This window comes from Pinus tabuliformis, chromosome 3_2, assembly GCF_031772625.1.
Source record: "Pinus tabuliformis cultivar Carrire ecotype Pingquan chromosome 3_2, CPIR1, whole genome shotgun sequence".
Classification (NCBI taxonomy): Eukaryota; Viridiplantae; Streptophyta; class Pinopsida; order Pinales; family Pinaceae; genus Pinus; species Pinus tabuliformis.
Genome location: NC_142302.1, coordinates 234,080,494 through 234,101,238, shown reverse-complemented (window position 1 = coordinate 234,101,238; position 20,745 = coordinate 234,080,494).

Sequence of the window (20,745 nt, the reverse complement as noted above, 5' to 3'; positions counted from 1 at the left end):
TGTGACACTGCCGTGCTTGGAAAATTCCAACCCTTACCTGGAATCAGCTGCTAACCCATTTTGTCACTCGTTCCTCAAAAGACGAGTCTTCTTTAAGCTCTTTTCATCTGACTCGTAAAATATGAAAAGATTGCCGAGTTTTGGCCTTCCAGCTCGTTAAAGCGACTGGAAGTGCTATCCCTCCTCTAGATTTTAATCTTTTTGGACCTGAGGTATTATTGCACAAAAAGATCGAGCGCTTGTTTTGTTCGGCTCGTTAAAACTATCGAAAACTCATCCCTTATGTATTGTTTCGGACTTAAGGGATTAGATGACGAAAAAGGACTTTCGGAGTTGACTTTACGTACCTTTTCAGACTCTCTAAAAATGAAAAGGATCGAGTTATCTTTGTCGTTAGACTCGTTAAAATCATTAAATAGTGACAAACTTGTCTTTAGACGAGAACGAGTTTCACTATGGCTAGGCTCGTTAAAACATAGCGATGGGCTTGCCCGAAGGGCAAGTTATAGAACAAGCATATGTTATCCTCCTCAAGATTGACAAAAATAAAGAGATACTGGTCAGCAATGACTGGGGAAAATTGGGAGAAACTCAAGAAAACTTTGATGGTAGCAAGTCGCTCTTGAACATGACGCTTTTCCTCCATACCACAATCGGGTTGGGTTGTTTCATTCACCGGTCACATCACCATGGTCTCACCATACCATCCATATTTGGGGTAATTCTACCGATCCATCGCATAAGTGTCGCCATATGTTCAAGAGAAGTCGTTCAGAGAAGTCAACCGTGTCCCATCCACTGCCGTACATTATCCTTCATCCTTTCATGACCGCCACCCTGAATCATATGTCATCAGATCGTTTTCACCTCCATCAAAATCATTAGCTCCGTTCCGTGTCATTGATGTGGGATTCATTAAGGCCCTCCTTTGACGGATCGCTTCTTGTCGACATCAGCTCATTATCCAAGAATTTGATCTAGGAACAACCCCTTCAGTACTTTGAAGCTTGCATGCCTCAATGGCAAGTTTCTCACTTCCGACGACAGGTATACATCAATGACCTTCGACCGAAAGATTTTGCGTGGTGTTCAACGCCAAATCCTTTATTCACACCACGTGAATTGTACTGCAGTACCTTGAGGGTCATTATCATTATCGGTGATTCCTCTCGCGCTTGTTAACGGTTTACCTCATTAACCGGTAATCAAGCGATGTCTTTCCATGTTTGACTGCAGAACATTTCTCACATGGATCGACTTGTACTTAGAATGAAGATCGAACGAGTTTGAAGACCCCGGATCTAGTTTCATCCATCCGGGCTGCGACATATATTCAGGAAAGATAAAGACATTGACATGTACATCATTGCAGCAGATAATCATCCTACCCAGAGGATGATAATTTCATCAAAATTATCAGTCTACCATCAGACGATTGTCTGTTCTATGTACAGAAAAATGAATTTATAAAGCTGAGCATGGGAATGCCCGCCTCAACTAGATCATGAAAGCAGTATGAAAAATAATGTATTGTATTGTATCTTATTACAGGTCTCCACCCAGCATTGGATGAACTTCGGATCCTCCTAATAAAGCATTTCATCCGATAAACGGCCTCATACTTTAGGGGGCAACTGTTATAGACATTTTTGTGCCTTACAGCATTGAGCATGAAATGTCCATAATCTAAGGGATCCAAAGTCCCTAAACATGTTGTTCCTACCCCTAGAGGAACAAGGCTAACAAACCACAACAATTCACAGAAGTTCTCCACCAGAAACTGCTCAAAAACAAGTCAATTCAGGATCAATTCAGAGGCTCCACTAGCTGTCTGCGCTGAAATGCAGAGATTACACTGGCTAGGTGCACTGCAACGCAGGTAGAAGCACTACCAGGGTGCATTGAGCGGGAAGTGACAAATGGAAAGTTCATTCAACGAGGTGGAAAGACCTTGGAAGCTTCTAGAATCTTCTCCAATGACACTTGCCTCAATGAATTCGACTAGTGATGAGTAAGAGGCTCTTAGTCTCCAAGTGGAAGCAAGAACTGACAGAGGGAGAGGACACTAGTCAGATCTCAAGCTGACTCATCCTCTCTCCAAACATCTATATATGGATCTCTCCTCCATGAGATCCAGGAGGCTGGAATTTTGTTATTGCAAAGAATTGCTGTTGGTTTGAGACTGGAATCATTGGGTGCTTAATGCTTTAAAGGGAGGTGAAGATAGGAATTTCATTTGCTGGGAAGGAGATGATGGATTGGAGCCCTCTTGGTTGTATCTCCTCCTGAACCTTGTTATTCATCAATAAAGCTATCTTGGTTTCTCCTATATACTGATGTATCTTTGGTGTATGATTGCATTAGTATGTTTAGTTTATTTCTAATCCTGAACTAGTTATGAATATGAATCTATGTCTTTGTGTAGTGTTCTCTTCTTGTGATCTTGCAGGGACCTATTGAAGCTGGGTGAGCGAGAAGGCAAGTAGCTGGGAACTCTCAAAGAGAAGAGAAACCGGATCGAGGGGGTCCCTGCAAGATCACAAGAAGAGAACACTACACAAAGACATAGATTCATATTCATAACTAGTTCAGGATTAGAAATAAACTAAACATACTAATGCAATCATACACCAAAGATACATCAGTATATAGGAGAAACCAAGATAGCCTTATTGATGAATAACAAGGTTCAGGAGGAGATACAACCAAGAGGGCTCCAATCCAGCATCTCCTTCCCAACAAATGAAATTCCTATCTTCACCTCCCTTTAAAGCATTAAGCACCCAATGATTCCAGTCTCAAACCAACAACAATTCTTTGCAATAACAAAATTCCAGCCTCTTGGATCTCATGGAGGAGAGATCCATATATAGATGTTTGGAGAGAGGATGAGTCAGCTTGAGATCTGACTAGTGTCCTCTCCCTCTGTCAGTTCTTGCTTCCACTTGGAGACTAAGAGCCTCTCACTCATCACTAGTCGAATTCATTGAGGCAAGTGTCATTGGAGAAGATTCTGGAAGCTTCCAGGGTCTTTCCACCTTGTTGAATGAACTTGCCATTTGTCACTTCCCGCTCAGCGCACCCTGGTAGTGCTTCTACCTGCGTTGCAGTGCACCTAGCCAGTGTAATCTCTGCATTACAGCGCAGACAGCTAGTGGAGCCTCTGAATTGATCCTGAATTGACTTGTTTTTGAGCAGTTTTGGTGGAGAACTTCTGTGAATTGTTGTGGTTTGTTAGCCTTGTTCCTCTAGCGGTAGGAACAACATGTTTAGGGACTTTGGATCCCTTAGATTATGGACATTTCATGCTTATAGCTGTAAGGCACAAAAATGTCTATAACATAGTGGAAGGTCTTACCCTGCTCCTGGGCCTCCTTGCAATTTGTCATAAACTCCTTGCAGAGGAACTACGCCCAGTTGAAATGTACCCCCTCCAAGCATTTCTCTGCCAGTGTAATCACAGAAGCTGGTACTTCATCGACGCGACATTTCCTCATCAACTTACCGGCTAGGAGCTGGGTGGCTACGTGTACCCCTTTTTCTTTAATGCTTGTGATTCCATACCCTCGCTTTTTCTCCTCTAGTTTATACTTGGCCTTCATAGCTTCTGCGAGGGCCAAGTCACTGCTTTTTCCTGCTATGGCCGTAGGGTCGTGTCCTTTGAAGGGAAGTTGATAAATTTTGTGAATTAGGTCGATCGTGATGGGCATAGGCTCCTCCAGCCAAGGATATCCATCATGCACTAGGCACAACAACTGCCTAATGACAAAAATGGTGATGGGCATGCGGTGGTAGTGGGGTATCCATCACAGATGGAGTAACCCAGCCTTCTCCACACTGCACAACCATTTTTGTGGCTCCAAAACTGTAACGGGCCCCTTTGAATTCTGCTTCATTAAACTCCCCGTGGCCAGGTGTGGGAATTTCTCGCTATCTGCGAGGTCCCAATCCTTGAACTTCATGGTAAGTACTCATCCCAAAGGAAAACCTTCAGACATTATACCGTCGGGGAGGAGTGGGGTTTGGAACGCACTCTTTGTGGCAGGTCTTTCTGTATCTTAGCTTTCCCTTTCCATGGGGGTTGTACGTAGGTAAATTTGTTGCGGAAATCATTGGTGAGACATCCTCCTCCACACCGTCTTGTGCCTCAATTTGAGCAATTAGACCTTGCTAGTCTTCCTCCTCTTCGTCTGATTCAACAGTGATGACTTTGCCTTTTTATTCCATTGACAACTTGCCAAACCATGGGTTTCTTGGGGATACATAGACTAGGCCCAGAGTCTACTTATCTTTCTTTGACCACGACGTTCGTGGTGATTTTGGAACTTCTGGTGCAACTGCCACCTCTCCGGGCTCCTCATGGGCCATATGGGGTTCCGCAGTATCTTTGACAAATCACACTCCTGTTCTAGCATGAGTCATCATGTCTTCACATGATCTATTTAGTCGTGTACTCAAAAGTGATAAGAGTGCTCAGCGCTCAATGCTATGTAACTTCTCAATTCTCAAACAACCAAGTGTTGCCTCATGGCTAGCCTTGGGGATTTTATAGCATCTTTTGAATTTGAATTCGACCATTCCCTCCACTTCTAAGTCATTAATGCCTTCTTGGTGGCAGATCGTCCCAAATCTAGCTCTCAATTCATGCCTTAATTTCCCACTGCCCACTCCTCTTTGCCTTAAATTGGACATCTTGTCGTGAACAATGATACCAACAGTCACCTCCCAGCCTATCCGCGTAGCAGCGCAACCCCCTATGTGCGGGTGCAACCCCTATGACATATTGATCCTGCATGCAACCTCATCGCACAGCTCCCTCACAGACTCTTTTAGAGTCCCGCGTTCTCTTTCAACTTCTTGGAGCACTAAGACTATGCTCCCTACGGATAGTCAGGTGGTTGCACCACCTATGCAAGGCTTCAACTTACCTTCCAGCCTAGTCCATGGGCACTCCTCAATTACCCTTGCAACAGTCAGCGCAATGCGTTCTTCCTTATGTGATGCACTCCCCTAGTTACTTTGTCTGGTAAGGTGCGGTCTTAGCCATGGTAGCAGAGTCACAAATGTTCAGTGACAATCTTCTAATGCAATAGTATGGCTGCCCATATCTTCTCCCTTCATTATTAGTTTATCGATATGACATGCTTGCGTGATTTTGTTTTCTATTTTTTTGATCTCCACATCCATTAACATGCTTTTCTTCCACAGTCGTACTCGATCTTCTTCGAGTTCGCAAAGTTTAAGGTTCCCTCGCTAAATGGCTTCTTGAACCTACATATGTTCGTCCTTGTGTAGCTACATAATTCCTTCATCCTAGTCCTTGTGTACTATCTCAACTATGGGAGCTATGTCGTGAGGATTTATTTCCTCCAAAACTATGGTCTCGAATCTGCTCCTAAACTTTGGAATCATCTCTGTGCTCAACTTTTTACACATGGCCCTATAGGCCCATCGAATCGCTGGCATGTGCAGGTCCCAATCCATTTGTTTTGCCTGGTGAACCCTGTTTAGGACTCCGCATACCTTATCGAATGCTTCTACGTGGAACGTTTGTGGTATGCATCACCTTTCCTGTTGCGTCTTGTTTCGATTTTCGATCCTTAGTTTGGGGTGTGCTTGAGTGGGTTGTAGAACACACATCTATACCCAACGACACAGGTGGACGCACAAGTTGCTTCGTCCTTGCTGCTCGACTCTCATTCGAAGATGGGGGATCCTAAACCGTATGTGCATCATCATACTACATTTGCACCATTCCTCAAATTTTCCTTGATGTGTACCCCACCATCGTGTGGCCGTTGTGCACAGTGCCCATTTCAATGCATTGAAACGCTGCTGTTCCAGTACTGCACTCTCAAATTCACTCAGGAATTCATCCACCGCTATTAATCCATCATATTTCGGTAGCTCTCTTGCCTCGGTTGTTATGAAACACAGTGATCTAACCATCATGTTGCAATTTAGTGTCGTCACTTTGTGCAACCGATTCTTCTAGCGCTCTACTTCTTCATCTGAATCTAAAGTGTAGGAGCTTTCGTGCTCCCACAAAATCCTCCCATCTGCAGTTGGATTCACCCAATCTTGGTCTCGCACCGTTATCTTGTAAATACCATCAAGATCATCATCACTTTCATCATCGCGCACTAGTTCAGTGTAGCGTGCTCCTTCGGCTTGGTCTAGTGGGACTACTACGCGTAGTGACCTTTTCTCGAAGATCATTTTGTGCTTCTTTAGATTGATGACTCTATTCATATCGATGGCCCAGTCTATTCCTAACAATGCGGGATAGGGATTGTTGTCATCAACAATCTCTATTACTTCAAAATTCGCCTGCGTGCTTGTGCCTTCAATATCATCTGTTACCCCTTGCAACCTCCCCATGGGAAAAATCTTCTGTTGGTTCGTAATTCATAATTGAATATGGGACCACTGTAACGCGTGCCTGCCCATACATTCCCATGTTTTCTTTGGTAATACATTCACGTTCAAACCTAGATCTAGGATTACCTGATCCATTTCATACTCACCAATCTGTGCAGTCAACCTCATCTCCCTTCTAGTGCGCAATGCATGCTTCAACAATTTTCGGACTACACGTGGTTCCACTGACCCTGTACACCTGGTGATCAGTTCCTGTAGCCCTTTAACCACTTTTTGTTCATGCAACAGTTTCATGCAGGTCTCAGAAAAGGTAGTAAGCATAGAAAGATCCATTCTTGGCTCTGGTTCATCCTTACTACCTGAAGTGGAGGCCTCAGTTAAGCTCTTCTTAGCTTCCATGAATGTCTCCTTTGCACATTCTAATTCAAACTCTGGTTCCTTCCCAAGAGCCTTGCGAACCCACATACTTTCCTCTGGCTACTTTCCCTTATCCTCTCCCGTGGTCGCACCACTTCTAAGCATCATGTTTACATTCGGATCCTCTTCGTGCGGCTCAGACCTCATCATTTATATATTCTGAGTTGGGGGAGGCTGGAATACCCATTTTTCGCACATATTTGTGATCAACGTAGGACAATCTATTGTTTCATGATCAAACTGTGCATAATACATACAGGATATCCTTGTCGGGTTGGTACAGTCACGGGCATAGTGCCCTGGTCCTTCGCAATTGTAACAAATCAATTGTTCGCGACCCCTTCTTGGTCCCATTCCACCTCGTCCTTGTCCTCGCCACGGAAATCAAGTGCGCGCCATCCCCACATCTGGGTCAAGGGCTCACGTTTTGGTCTGCATCCTATAGGCTAGGGTCCGATCCATCATTAGCTCGAAACTGCGGCAAGTGCACTCATTGTAGCCTACCGACCTGCAGAAATTACAAAACAATTGTTGGGGTGTCTGTCTATATTTCTGCAGCAAATGCCAGTTGTCCGTCATGTGTTTCCTTCCTATCTGACAGATCATGCACCATAAAGCGGGTGTCGCACTTGACCCTGCTTGCGCCTTTGGTCTCAGCGGCATTGGCCCTCCTCCTGCCAAGTAGTTCATGGACACTAGACAGTGATCCTTTTCATGGCCCTGGCATTTGCATTTTATGCACCATACTTCCTCACACACCTCTGGCCGTGGTGCCCTATCCTACTTCAATATTTTCATTTCCAAACATAGATTCTATAGTTGCGTGTGGATTTGTTGAACTCCCAACCTACGGTCTTTTATCGGGGTCTCATGTAAACTCATTGCCATTTCCAATGCTTCAACCTGGGTAGAAAGTTTTTGTTGTGATAACGCTATCCTCAAGTGCGGTGCCAGAGATGCTACAAACCATGTGCGATGTTGTGCATATTTCAATGTCATATTGGCTTCGCGGATAGTGCTCTTCAGCCAGTGATCTAGATCCTAGGGAGTTTCACTTGGGAGCACGTGATCTCTTTAAACCTGATGATTGATTGTGTTTCTGACTTTGGTCTGCTAAATTCCCTATTCAATGCATTCTAGATCTTTTCTATCCCTGCATTTGGGTGGTCATTAGAGTGCTTGGTATACCATGTCAATGCGCGATCCTGTAGTGTGCTCACCAGTGTAGCCTTCTTAATATTGTCATCTGTGATGCCCTGTGCTTCCCATACTTCTCTTACCACGAATCAGAATTGGTCCTGATCTTCATTTCCTACTCCTCTAAACACTAGTAGTTTGATCGCACTTGCCATATTGAACTGTGGAGGTGGTGGAGGTGGAGTGGGTGGAGATGGGGGTGAGGGAGGTGAAGCGGGTGGCAATGTGGGTGGAGGTGGTAACCGTGGAATCTACTGCCTTATCAAACTGACCATACTTCTCAGAGAAACCTTCACGAGCTCATCCTCACTCTCCCGCGAGGGTGAAATTAAGGGACTGTTTTCTAATTCTTCACTACTTCCGCTTCTGTAGATCTTTCTGTTCTGCGTAGTCCCAAACATTAATGTATTCGCATGACCCTATTTTCACACAATAGCATCTTAATCCAGGTATTCAAAGATTTAATGTACTTACCTTGCGGTCCTTTGAGGAAGCGTCGCTCTGCCTCACTGTAGCTCATGGTCGTGTCCACCATGAACTCAATGATAAATCCTCCTATTATTCAGTCGAGCCAGTGGTCCACAGCTCGCGCTATCTTATCTTCTAAGGCTTCAAGTCTACACTAGCTCCAGAGTCCACACTACCTATTGGTCGAGCCTACACCTTCCCTGGCTGTTGGCTAACCTCGCAATCCACTCATACAGCTCCAAAGGAAAGGATGCAAAGAAAATATCATGGATTTCTATATATACGTAGCGATCTAGCCACATTTTCTCAGATACTTGCGGAGTTTTGTTTTCCTGAGTCGTGAACTCGTGAATCTTCTTATCCAACCACTCTTAAATTTCCTTCTTTGTTCGGTTCTAGTGGCACGACATCAAACATCCCTTATGTAGATCCCGGTCCCAGCAACAGAACCATTTGTTGGCTTAGTGGGGCCTGGCCCAGGTTCAAAAGTGATTTAGCCAAGCAAATCTCGATACTACTGGCCCTTTCGGGAATAGTCCATAGAGCATGGACTGAGGTCTCACTCAAAGTAGTAAGGGATGGTGTTGGAACAAGGTTTCTGCACGCTGTGGATGTCTGATATGTGGTGATTGATACATGGTCCAACCTTCGCACTTACTGCACTATGCGCACCTGAGGGTACCCCATGCCCTGTGATACTGTCTTCACGCAGTTCTAGCCACAGTGCGACCCGTGTTAGTTACCCAAGTCTTCCTTAATTAGTCTCCATTAGCTAATTACTTAGATTAAATTCACATATAATCATTCATATGAGTATTCATCAAGTGCACGCAGTAAATAAACAGAGTAAAAGTAATGAATAGCATCAACATAAAGATTCCAAAACAGATGCATAGAATAAACTTCTCTTTACTATCTTTCAATTACAAGTACATACCCAACTCCGCCCTGGGAACTCAACTATAGGGGCCACACACTCAGCTATGGACTCTATTAGGTCTTTGCGCACTCAGCTGCAGAGCCTCTTCCTACTACTACAACCTAGTACACTTCAGATTCCACTCTATGCTCTAACCATGCCTTCGCTATTCTATCTATTCTCTTCTTTCACTAAGCTATCTTTACACTTTAGAGCCTCGCTCTATTTATACAATCCCATGGTCCATAGGCCTACACAACTTTACATAAAATTACAATTCTTAGGGCAGACAACCCTATGAGTCATCCTCGACTTTCGCGTTCTGCGCCCGCACTTCGCAGAGTCTTATAATACAATTTACCAAAGCTCAGGCTTTAAGCCCCAAAACCTGATGCAGGGAATCCCATGCCCAGCAATGTTCCAATAGTCCTACACAACCTGAAAAGGACTCCCTTCTTTATAGGTACAAAATGTACTCGATCCACATTTGGACTCTACCTAATGAATTCTAGAGTAAACATCCTCATAGGAGCAAAAGTTGGTAATCTGTAAGGCTCAACCTTATCTCCATACAATCTTATTTCAACATGATCCTGGAAAGAAAACCAATCTCCAACCTTTACATTTACTCACTTGAAGAAAATATTGAGCTTTAGGGAGTAAATATGTTGTAGATGAACTGTTTATGATTGAATACACAACTAAAAAATAAGAGGACGAAGAATAGGACAAATCCTCATTTTTAGGATCAATTCTTACTACATCAATCCAGGAAAACACTAACTGTTTATGCTTGAGAGTGTCCATGATATTCAACCCTAGATGCATGAAATTTTCAACATTGGAATACAATAATAGATAGGTCACAAGAGAAGGAAACCTAAAAAAACCTGTAAGAGTGAAATTCTTGAACTGAACATTAATTACTTTTTCCCAATATGTTGGTATATGCAATACAACTCCAGGTTTCATCATTACAACAAACATTCCTAGAACTACTTTGCCAATTGCTATAATGTCTTCTTTCCCTAAAATTTCAGTCAACACATGAATAACTGGTCTTACATCTTCAGCAAATATATCCAAGAGAAAATGAGTGGAATCTACAGGGAATTTTTTTCCATCATTCATCAAGTACAAGAGAATTACAACACATCCTGGTTCTTATAAATCTTCAAAATAGGTAGACAATGGTTCTTTGGAAAAATACAAGTAAGACTCTATAGAAGGATAACATAGTGCTTGCTGAATCGAGAGAGAGGACACCTGAAAAACACTTTCTCCTAGCCTATTTATCACAAAGGACCTTTGAGGATACATTGTTGAAACTAGCCAATGAATAAATTTAGAAAACATATATGTTTGAGGGAAAATGACTGCCAACACACCCGATTTTACCATTGTATCATAAATTGGGGAATTAGACTAGTTTAAATGAACATGTTGGTATAATTCATGATGGTTAATAGGGAAAGAAACATCAAAGATATCTCTTTCAGTATCCATGAGCGGAATGTGAGAAGAGGAACTGGCTAAAACAATTTTCTTGGCCATTTTTAAAGGATAAAATGATTGATTATGACAAAAATACCTGGTATTGGTGACGAGTCTAACTCGGACATGAGATGGAATTTGAACTTCTCGACAGGGAGCAACAGGAAAATGTACTCAGAAAAAACCAAGAAACGTTTTTATAGCAGAATGAGAAAATATAAGATGGAAAATGACATTAAATTCTATCGTGGGGAAAATGACTGAATTTAATGAGGGATTTGATAGTTAGGAGGATAGCTGGATGAAGGCGTATGACATGGCGAATGAAATCAAAATGAACTGGCTTGCATGGTGACGTCACTGTAGGGGGACTACTCTATATGGGACTAACTCCCGAGTAGTGCCTTCACAGTAAATCTGCACTATACATCCAAAAGTCAACAGGTGCGAAAAAAGTCTTTGCGGGGGCACTTCTTGTGTTATCCTTAGATTTAGTTGTGTCGTCAGGTTTTCTCCATCTGGTGGGTCCCATATTCTTTGCCTTTCACTCAACACCAACTTTCCCACATATTAACATTTCCGACTGCTGCCGCAGGGCCCCTCCATCAGTCGTTATTTATTTCAAGAAACTTTATAATGACAAGATATTAGTATTAAAAAAGAATTTTGATAAACCAAAGTAACTTTAGTTTAATCAAATAACAATAAGTATTTCACATTTTTTTCTTTTCTCTTTTCAGTATTTGATTTTTTATTTATTTTACAATTATATTTAACATGTACAACACATAGAATTTAAAGCAGGTTACAACATCTGTCTCCAACTGGGGATAGTGTTTTTAAGAAGAAAGAACACTAAGAACCACAACTTAGTGCCTTCACCTTGGGCATGGAGTCAAACTGTAACATCACACATTTCCATGGATAACTCACCGACATTCTTAAAATGAACACTCTGATATATACAATAATTGGAAAAACATCATTCAGTGCTGGAAATAATGTTTAAGGTACTACCCATTCACTGGAAGTTGTAGTAGTTCTCCATCTAAATTCCCCAAAATGAAGGTGTTTTTGCCTTTGACTCTGCAAATCTAAAAGAACCAAACGCAAAAGGATAAAAATTACCATGTTTTACTTTGTCTTCCTTCTTGTATCCCATCTGAGGACTAGGTCACCGGGCTGAAAAATAATATCCTTAGCCTTCCTGTCAAAAATCATCTTCATTTTCTATTGATAACCGATCAAATTCTCCATGACTTTTTCCCTGTTTTCATTAGGTTCAATCAACTAATTCATTCTTCTCACCAGAGGGCTTAACTCTTCTTGAATATCTTGGACCAATAATGCAACAAGATTTATCAACTGACCATGAAAGAATGTAGTTGTTCCATAATAAGTTCAAATGTTGATTTTCTAGTGGACCTTATTGGGGTTACTCGGCTTGCGCATAGAGAAAATTTCAATCTAGTATCCCAGTTCTTTTGATATTTGCAATGGTTTTCTTAAGTATCCTCACCAATGTTTTATTTGATGATTCTGCTAACCTATTCCCCCGAGGGTGATAAGTAGTAGAATGAGACAATATCTCATTATATTTTTGACAAAAATCTTGTAATCTAGTAGACCTGAAAACTTTCACATTATCTACCACTAATCTTTTAGGACACCCAAATCTGTTGAAAATATTTTCCTCCAAAAATTTAATGACCACCAAATCACTTGCTTTTCTTGTTGGAACTGCTTCCACCCATTTAATAAAATAATCTGTACCTATTAAAATCTATTTATATTACCCACTTGATGTTGGATTGATTTCTCCTATGAAATCTAATCCCCACTGCCTGAATGGTTCTTCTATAAAAACAAAAATTAAAGGCAATGGTGCCAACTTCTTTTTATCAGCAAACATTTGAATTTTTTAACATCCCCTTACCAACTTGTAAACATCTGAAAATAGAGAAGGCCAGAAAAAATTAACTTTCAAAATATTATGAGCTGTCACTTTCCACCCATAATGACCACCACATAAACATCCATGATATTCATTCACTGTTTTAATCATTTCCCCTTCTATCAGACAAAGTAGGAGAATACCACTAGGATCCCTCCAATACAATTTTCCATTGGCTAACACATATTTGTGAGTTTTAACTTTCATATCGATATATTTTGATCTATTCAAATTGGGAGGACAACAAAGAAAACATAAATAATGGACAATGTCCTTATACCAATCAGAATAAAATTATTTATACTGAACTTTATCCTTAAAATTTTCTTTCTTACCTCCAGTTACTTCCTCATCTCCTTCTGCAATGGTACTATTTTTCTCAACTTCAGTCAACAAATCGATTCCCATAGCTTGGCGATTTGTTTCTATTAAGATGTTTTCCAAACCCTCTCCTTTTACTAACTTAGTTGGCTTTACATCCAAATCATATTCGTGTATCTTTTCTATCCATGTGCCTATTCTTCTTTCTACATCACCCTGAATCAAAACATATTTTATAGTAGCATTTGGAACATATGCAGTTACTTGAGATTGGAGGATATAAACCCTGAAAGCCTTAAGTGCCTTGACCATAGCATAAGCCTACTTTTCCAAAATATCATACTTTAGTTCTGCATCTCTTACTCTTCTAAAGAAAGCCACCAGTTGTTCCCTTCCTTCTTCATTCCCCTATAAAAGTATTGCTGCAATAGTAGAAGCAGAAGCAAACCAAAGAAATTGAAAAGGATTTTTATAGTATGATATTATTAATACAAGATCTTCTTGAAGTGCCACTTTAATTCTAGAAAAATATTCCTTGGCAATTGAATTCCATTTCACCTCAAAACATTCCTTTAGCATATCAGTAATGCCTTTTACAATCTCTGCATAATTGGGAACAAATCTACTAAGAAAATTTATCCTCCCTAAAAAACTCTGAATTTCCTTCTTATTCCTAAGGAGTGGTATTTTCTTGATTGATTCTACTCTACTTGGATCTATCTTGACTCCTTATTTTGACACAATTGTCCTAACAACTTTCCTTCTTTCAAAGAAAGATTATATTTCTTAGGATTCAATGATAGACCATACCTTCTGCATTTTTGAAAAATCCATTGTATATGCTCCAAATGTTCTTCAACTAACTTTGAGAAAAAAATGATATCATCCAAATAAATGACAAAAGGCTTATCTTTTTCTCCCATAAAAGCTATCTCCATAACCCTCTAAAATTTAGCCCCTACATTCATTAGTCCAAAAGGCATTTTAGAATACATAAAAGTGCCCCAAGGAGTTGTGAATGCTATTTTCTTCTGGTCCTTATGCAATGAAATCTAATTATAACTAGAAAAACCATAAATCATTGATAACCTGTAAGAAATAGTCACCTTCTATAAAATATGATCCATCTTAGGAAGAGGATAGTTATCTTTCAAATATGCTCTGTTCAAATTTCAGGAATCAACACATAATCTCATTTCTCCATTCTTCTTCCGTACAGGAACCAAATTTGCTAACCAGTCTAAATACCTTAAAGGAACAATTCTCTTTGCATCTAATAACTTCTTAACTTCTTTCTCTATTGATGGAAGAAAAAAAGGATTAATCTGTCTCAACTTCTGTATGAAAGCTTTAACTCCTTGTTTTAAACGAATATTATGTTGAATAATATTGGTATCATAAGTCTTTAAATATTCATAAGACCATGAAAAAACATCCAGAAATTTCTTAAAAGGACTTACATATCGTTGTTTGAAATGTTCTAGAACATCTTTAGCCAACCTTACCATTTTGGGTTGCTAGTCTGTTCCCATATTATATTCTTCGATATCTTCCTCCAAATATACTTTCTTTGGGTTCATTGCAACATCATTTGAATTGAAATTTTTTTCCAGAGGTACCAAGCCCTTAGGTATTACATTATCTTTGAATTGAATAATCTTGTGATTCCCAACTAAATCTTTCAAAAATGTCCTGTTTGTATGTTCTTCTTCAACCTCTTCTTCTTTATCAACCTGTAAACTTGCAAACTCTCCAATCAACTCAAGAAAGTCTTTAATCTGTTCCTCATCCTCAAACAATTGCCAATGTTTAATATTATATAGGATTGATGGTCTGTGCTTGATTTCAATTTCATACCTCAATCTAGGATTTAAAGGTGGTTTGAAAGTACCACCTACAACTGCTAAAGAATCAACCATTTTGTTTTATTCTCTAGGTACAAATTGTATATTGAAAGAAACAAAGAAATTATCTATCAAATCCAATAATTCATTTCTATATGTTCTTAACCTTGGATGTTTTGTTTGACATTGATTCTTTATTTGCTTTACTACCAATTCAGAATCTCCAAAAATAGAAATACACTGCACCCCTAAACCTTTAGAAACTTGTAATCCCATAAATCATGCCTCATACTCGATATTATTCGTGGATTCAAGTTCCAACTTATAAGAAAAATGAAAGAAATGATCTTTTTGTGAAATTAATAATATACCTCCTCCACTTCCATCTCTTGAATAAGCACCATCAAAATAAAGTTTTCATACTCCACTCACTGTTAGCTCCTCATTTTTAATTGCTAAAGGGAGCTCCACTTTATTGTCTTCAACAATCTCCTCTACATCTTGGAACATAAAACATGAAAAATCATCCTTTTCTTGACTCTAAACAAGTGAATTACTAGAACCCTCATTTGTAATGGTTTTAATAAACATGGCTTCTCTATATAACCTCCTCTCTTCACCTTCAAAAATAGGGATTATTGCATATGTAAAATCCAATTTTAGTACACCACCCAAATTTTCTCCCCAGGACCTTGAAAGGAGCATTCCAAAGTGCACAGGAATATCTGCCACCACCACATCCATCCCTAGGCTTCTAGCTAGAATTTGGTCTAGAGAAACAACTAAATCTTTGATTACTCCTACACATTTAACCCTTTTAGAATCAAATGGATAAATATCCTTATAAGGTTTAGTAATCTAGAGGTTCAATTGCTTCATGACTGTCAATGTCATCAAGTTATGTGAAGCTCCTGAATCCAACATACAATTATGAAAAATAAAAGAATGAATCAACAAGATATGTAGAAAGGTGGAGTGGAAAATTCACTTCTTCTACATGGGGTCCAAACATTACTACTGGTCTCTCCTCCTGTAAATTTACTGTATCTTCCACACGATCATCTTGAGAGAGATTTATAAAATAAAAATAAAAAAAATCTTTTTATATTTTGGAGTTTTAGCCAATTCTATTAAAAGAACTTGAATTTTGCTTCCCAATATTTTCCTATTTTTCATCATTTATCTTCTTCTTTGAAACATCATTTGAATCATCTACTTACTCATGAAAATGTCTATTTAGAATTCCCATACCTGATTTCTGTTTAGAACTTTCTCCTTGCTGAAAAGAAATTTGTGTGCCCGAATCAACCTGTTTCTTCCTTTTGTCCTACTGTTTTTGGTTTTGTTGTGGAGTCTCCATATGTTGAGACATTGGATCCTATTTTTCATCAGTAACCTCCTACATTCTTGACCTTTTTCTTGATCGAAGGTGATATTTCTTGTGCAATTCTGCCTACATAGAATCTGTAAACTTTCTACAATAATCATCAATTTTGTTATCATCTAGAGAAACCTGAAATTCAGAACTCAAATCTTCTCTCCTATTCACATCTTCCTCTTCAGCATAAAATGTTGATATGTGATTTTCATTCTCCTTAGAAGTTCCTTCTACTCCATCCTTTGATTCATCCTCAATGTATAAGGGAGGTTGCATCCGGTCTTGATCTTTCCTATCCCTCTGCAAAATCTGCAATGGCGACTTTCTAAACTGAGGGTTGAAATTTCTATTTTGCCCGTGTTGAAATTGTCTAGGTGTATTCTTGTTTTCTAGCTCCAACTTCATTATTTTACTGGACAAATTTTAAAAAAACATTACCCATTTCTTCGAATTTTTTCTCATTATAATTAGGTGTTTGACTAACAATTTTCATTTCTTCTTCTTTTCCTTTCCCCTTATCTTGTTCAGTGTATTTTGGTTTAATCTTTCCCACTGCATACAAATTAGCTTCAATTTCAAGAGCATCGGTCTGTATTTGATCCAATGAAGGGGACCTCCTCTCCCTCAGAGTGAAACCAAAATTAGAATCAAATGCTCCTACAAATACTACTTTTTCTCCTGCAGGAGGAGGCTTAATTTCTCCAGGCATACTATTGTATAACTTATTAAATATTTTTATAAATTCACCTACTTTCTCTTCCGACTTCCTTTCAATGGCATTAAATTCTATTAGAAAATAGCCATGATCATTCTTCTGTCCCCACCACTGTGTAAACACATTTTCCAATTCTTCCCATGTATTAATCAAATTTGTAGTAAGGGTTTTGAACCACTTCCTGGTGTCTCCATCCAATTAAAGAACAAACAATCTCATCACCACATCTAGAAACTCTACATTCAAATTTTCGGCAAATCCAAAAAATGTGATAATATGATTCTTTACAGTTACCTCATCTTCCCCTGTGAAACGAGGTAACCATTTGAGGTAATCTTGAGGCATTGGATTCATAGGTTGAGGGAGATTCAAGGGAGCATATCTATTCAACAGAAAAGGAGGGATAACCATATTTAAATTTAAATTAACTGTAGAAGGGTTACCTGCTTGAAAGACAAATGATTATGGAGGCAAGGATTTTATGGAAACTGATTGTTTTACAATGGAAATAACTGAAATTGGAGATGAAGGGTCAACTATTTGGATTTCTTAAAATTCAGGGAAAGAAAATGAAACTGACTTGAAAGATTTTTCCTTCAAAGTTGGTTCAAGAAAAGCTGTCTGAGAAGGGGTGAGAACTTCTTTATAAAATCAAAATTCCTTATTACTTCTTCTAAGTGAAAGAAAATTTCTTTTTGTGTGGAACTAGTACCAAGAGCAGATAAAGTGGGATTTGGGGTTATTGGTGATTTCTGTTTCCAAAATCTCATAGAAACTAACTTTTCTGGATCAGAAAGAGCAAGAGTTCTCTAATGCGAGGTGTCTGACCTCGTGCGTGGTCATTTTGGAGCTAGGTTTAAAATTTTTGATGAGAATCTCAGCCTAAATACTTTCTTTGCTCATTAATCAAAGAAATGATCTTATAGAACCCAGGGAAAAAAACTTCAGATTTTCGATCCCCACAACAACGCCAAAAAATGTTGTACCTTGGGAGACAATTCATGGCTGAGTAGAAATTAGTGCCCAAGACATTCATTAAAGATTAAAGATTGATTGTTGTTTGTCTCATCGTTTGCAAACCCTAGAATATTAAAATTTAAACCCTTTAACCTTCAATATATGGTACATAACTTTAAATGGCCTTTAACTGTTGGATACAAATGAATTGAAATTCGTGAGAAGTGTTTTTGAAAGTTTCAGAATAAAAGATTGTTTGCACATAATATTTTACCACAAACTTAGAGGAAATTGTGTTTGATGAGAAATGGAAAATTTGAAAGAAGAGCACCTTTTAAGGATTTTTTTAACCTTTAAATTTACAGAAAATTATAACCATTAACTATAAATAAAGAACATGCTGCTTCATTTATTTCAATGAAGAAATACATACATAATATGACATAAGGAAAACAAATCATACCCAACAATTTCTGAAATCACTGAAAAGATTTTTTCATCGTTCAAGTAAAGATCAAAGTACAAAAGTGGTCTTCTTTGAGGTATGCAAAAATCTGGAACCCTTTTTCATCTTATTGAAGTACATTTATACAAACTTTCAAAAGACAATTATCAGAACTGTCAACCTCCTAACTACCCAACTATTCGAAAATTACATTGAAACATAAAAATTACATGACTTTAAAAATATAATAACATCTAAAAATAAACATTCCATTCTAAATCAATCTGAGATTGCATAGAAGTAGAGGGTTTTGCTTCTATAGCAACAGCTTGTGGCGACATCCATTCCTTGGTCTTCTTCCAGATTTTTGTACTTGTACTTGGGGAATTTATAAATTTAACATGTGCTATCCTAAAATTCGTGATTCTGCTGTAGGTAGGCTTCTCAATAAAAAGAGTTTTCATCATCCAAACAAGTTGAAAATATTTATGAAGATAATTGATAATTTTAGCTCCCTTTAATACTGAAGTCTTTTCATGTGTAGAATTAATCTTACTTTTTTCTTCCACCAATAATGTTTCATAAATTCCCAGGATAACAAATTGTTTTTCTAATCCCAACAAGATTGTAAACCAAACCTTGTTCTTTTATCAAAATTGATATCAAACTTCATCGCTGCTTCCTTAATTTTCATCAATTTCTTCTCTGCTTCTTTTCTGTTGGTATTTTCCAATATCATTTTGTTTAGTATTGTCTTCTGTTCCAAACTCATTCATTTCATGTGCAGACTTTGAGTTTAAGAAGTCAATAAATTTCTTAGAAAAATGGGCTCTATTCTGCAACTTCTCTTTATTACTGAGGATGAATTCTTCTAAATCTCTGACACTAATATTATCCTCTTCAGTGATAATGTTATGAAACCAGCTCAAGAAAAATATAGTAAGATATATCAACACCTTATAATTCATCCTCTTCGAGGGGGCAACCTACTTTACATTACATAAATGAACAATTCTTGGATGGTACAAATGAAAATACCTCCTTTCTATATATAGGAGTCTAAGGGGTCATAACATAATCAGTGCCGACATAACAATAATAATGTAAGGGCGCAATAATAACAATAGTGGGCTTCTACGGGGCACAATAGTAACAGTATGGGCACTACATGGGTACATCAATATAATAAGTGGGTTGTACTAATAAAAATAAGGGGTTACACTAGTAGTATAGGGGCCTAACATGCCCCTCTCCTTCAAAAAGCGTTGTCCTCAACGCTTGAGTAGTTCTTGATGCTTCTGTATAAAATTCTTGTCCTCCCATGTGGAATCTTCAGTGGGTAAGTTCTTCCACTTGATGAGAAACTCTGAAATTGATCGATTTCGTAGCTGTCGGGTTCTTGTTTCTGTGACTGCTACAAGTTCCAATATGATTTTTCCTTCCTCTTCAATTTCTGGCAATATTGTTTGAATTGGGATCTTTTGCAACTTTTGAATAAGTGGCCATACTTCTTTGTCCTTCTTCCATTCATCCCTTGCTTCGTTTATCCAATCTGTTTGAATAATAGAAATAACACAAAACAATGCTTCCACATCCTCATCCTTGAAGAGTCTTCCCATTCGGTAAGTTCTCCATTTTTTAAATGTAGTATTGCCAACATTTCTTTCTCATAAATAGCTTGCTTGAGATGTAGCAGTAAAAATACCCAATCACCTACATCAAAACATTTTTCACTACAATGTTGATCTACCTGTTGTTTCGTTTGATTTTGCATCGAAGTGGCGTTATCCTTCAAAAGTTGGAGAACTTGTTGTTGATGCTCGATGTGATATTTCATTGCTTGAACCTTTTTCTTCTTGATATGTCCTTCTATCTCTAGAGTTTGAGGAGTGGTAATTTCTTCCAATCCTTTACAAGATATGGTCGGATTCATTTCTTGATGCTCGATGTGATCTTTCACTTCTTGAACATTTTTCTTCTTGATATGTCCTTCTATCTTGATAGTTTGAGGAGTGGTAATTTCGACCAATGAATTACAAGATATGGTTGGATTCATTTCTTCTTTCTCGATGTGATCTTTCACTTGCACCTTTTTCTTCTTGATATGTCCTTCTATCTTGAGATTTTGAGGAGTGGTAATTCCTGCCAATGCTTTACAAGATATGGTCTGATTCATTTCTTCTTTCTCTAGGGTGGGGTCCCAACATATATCTTCTTCTTTTGATGTTTCTTGATCATTTTCTTCCTCCTCTTCA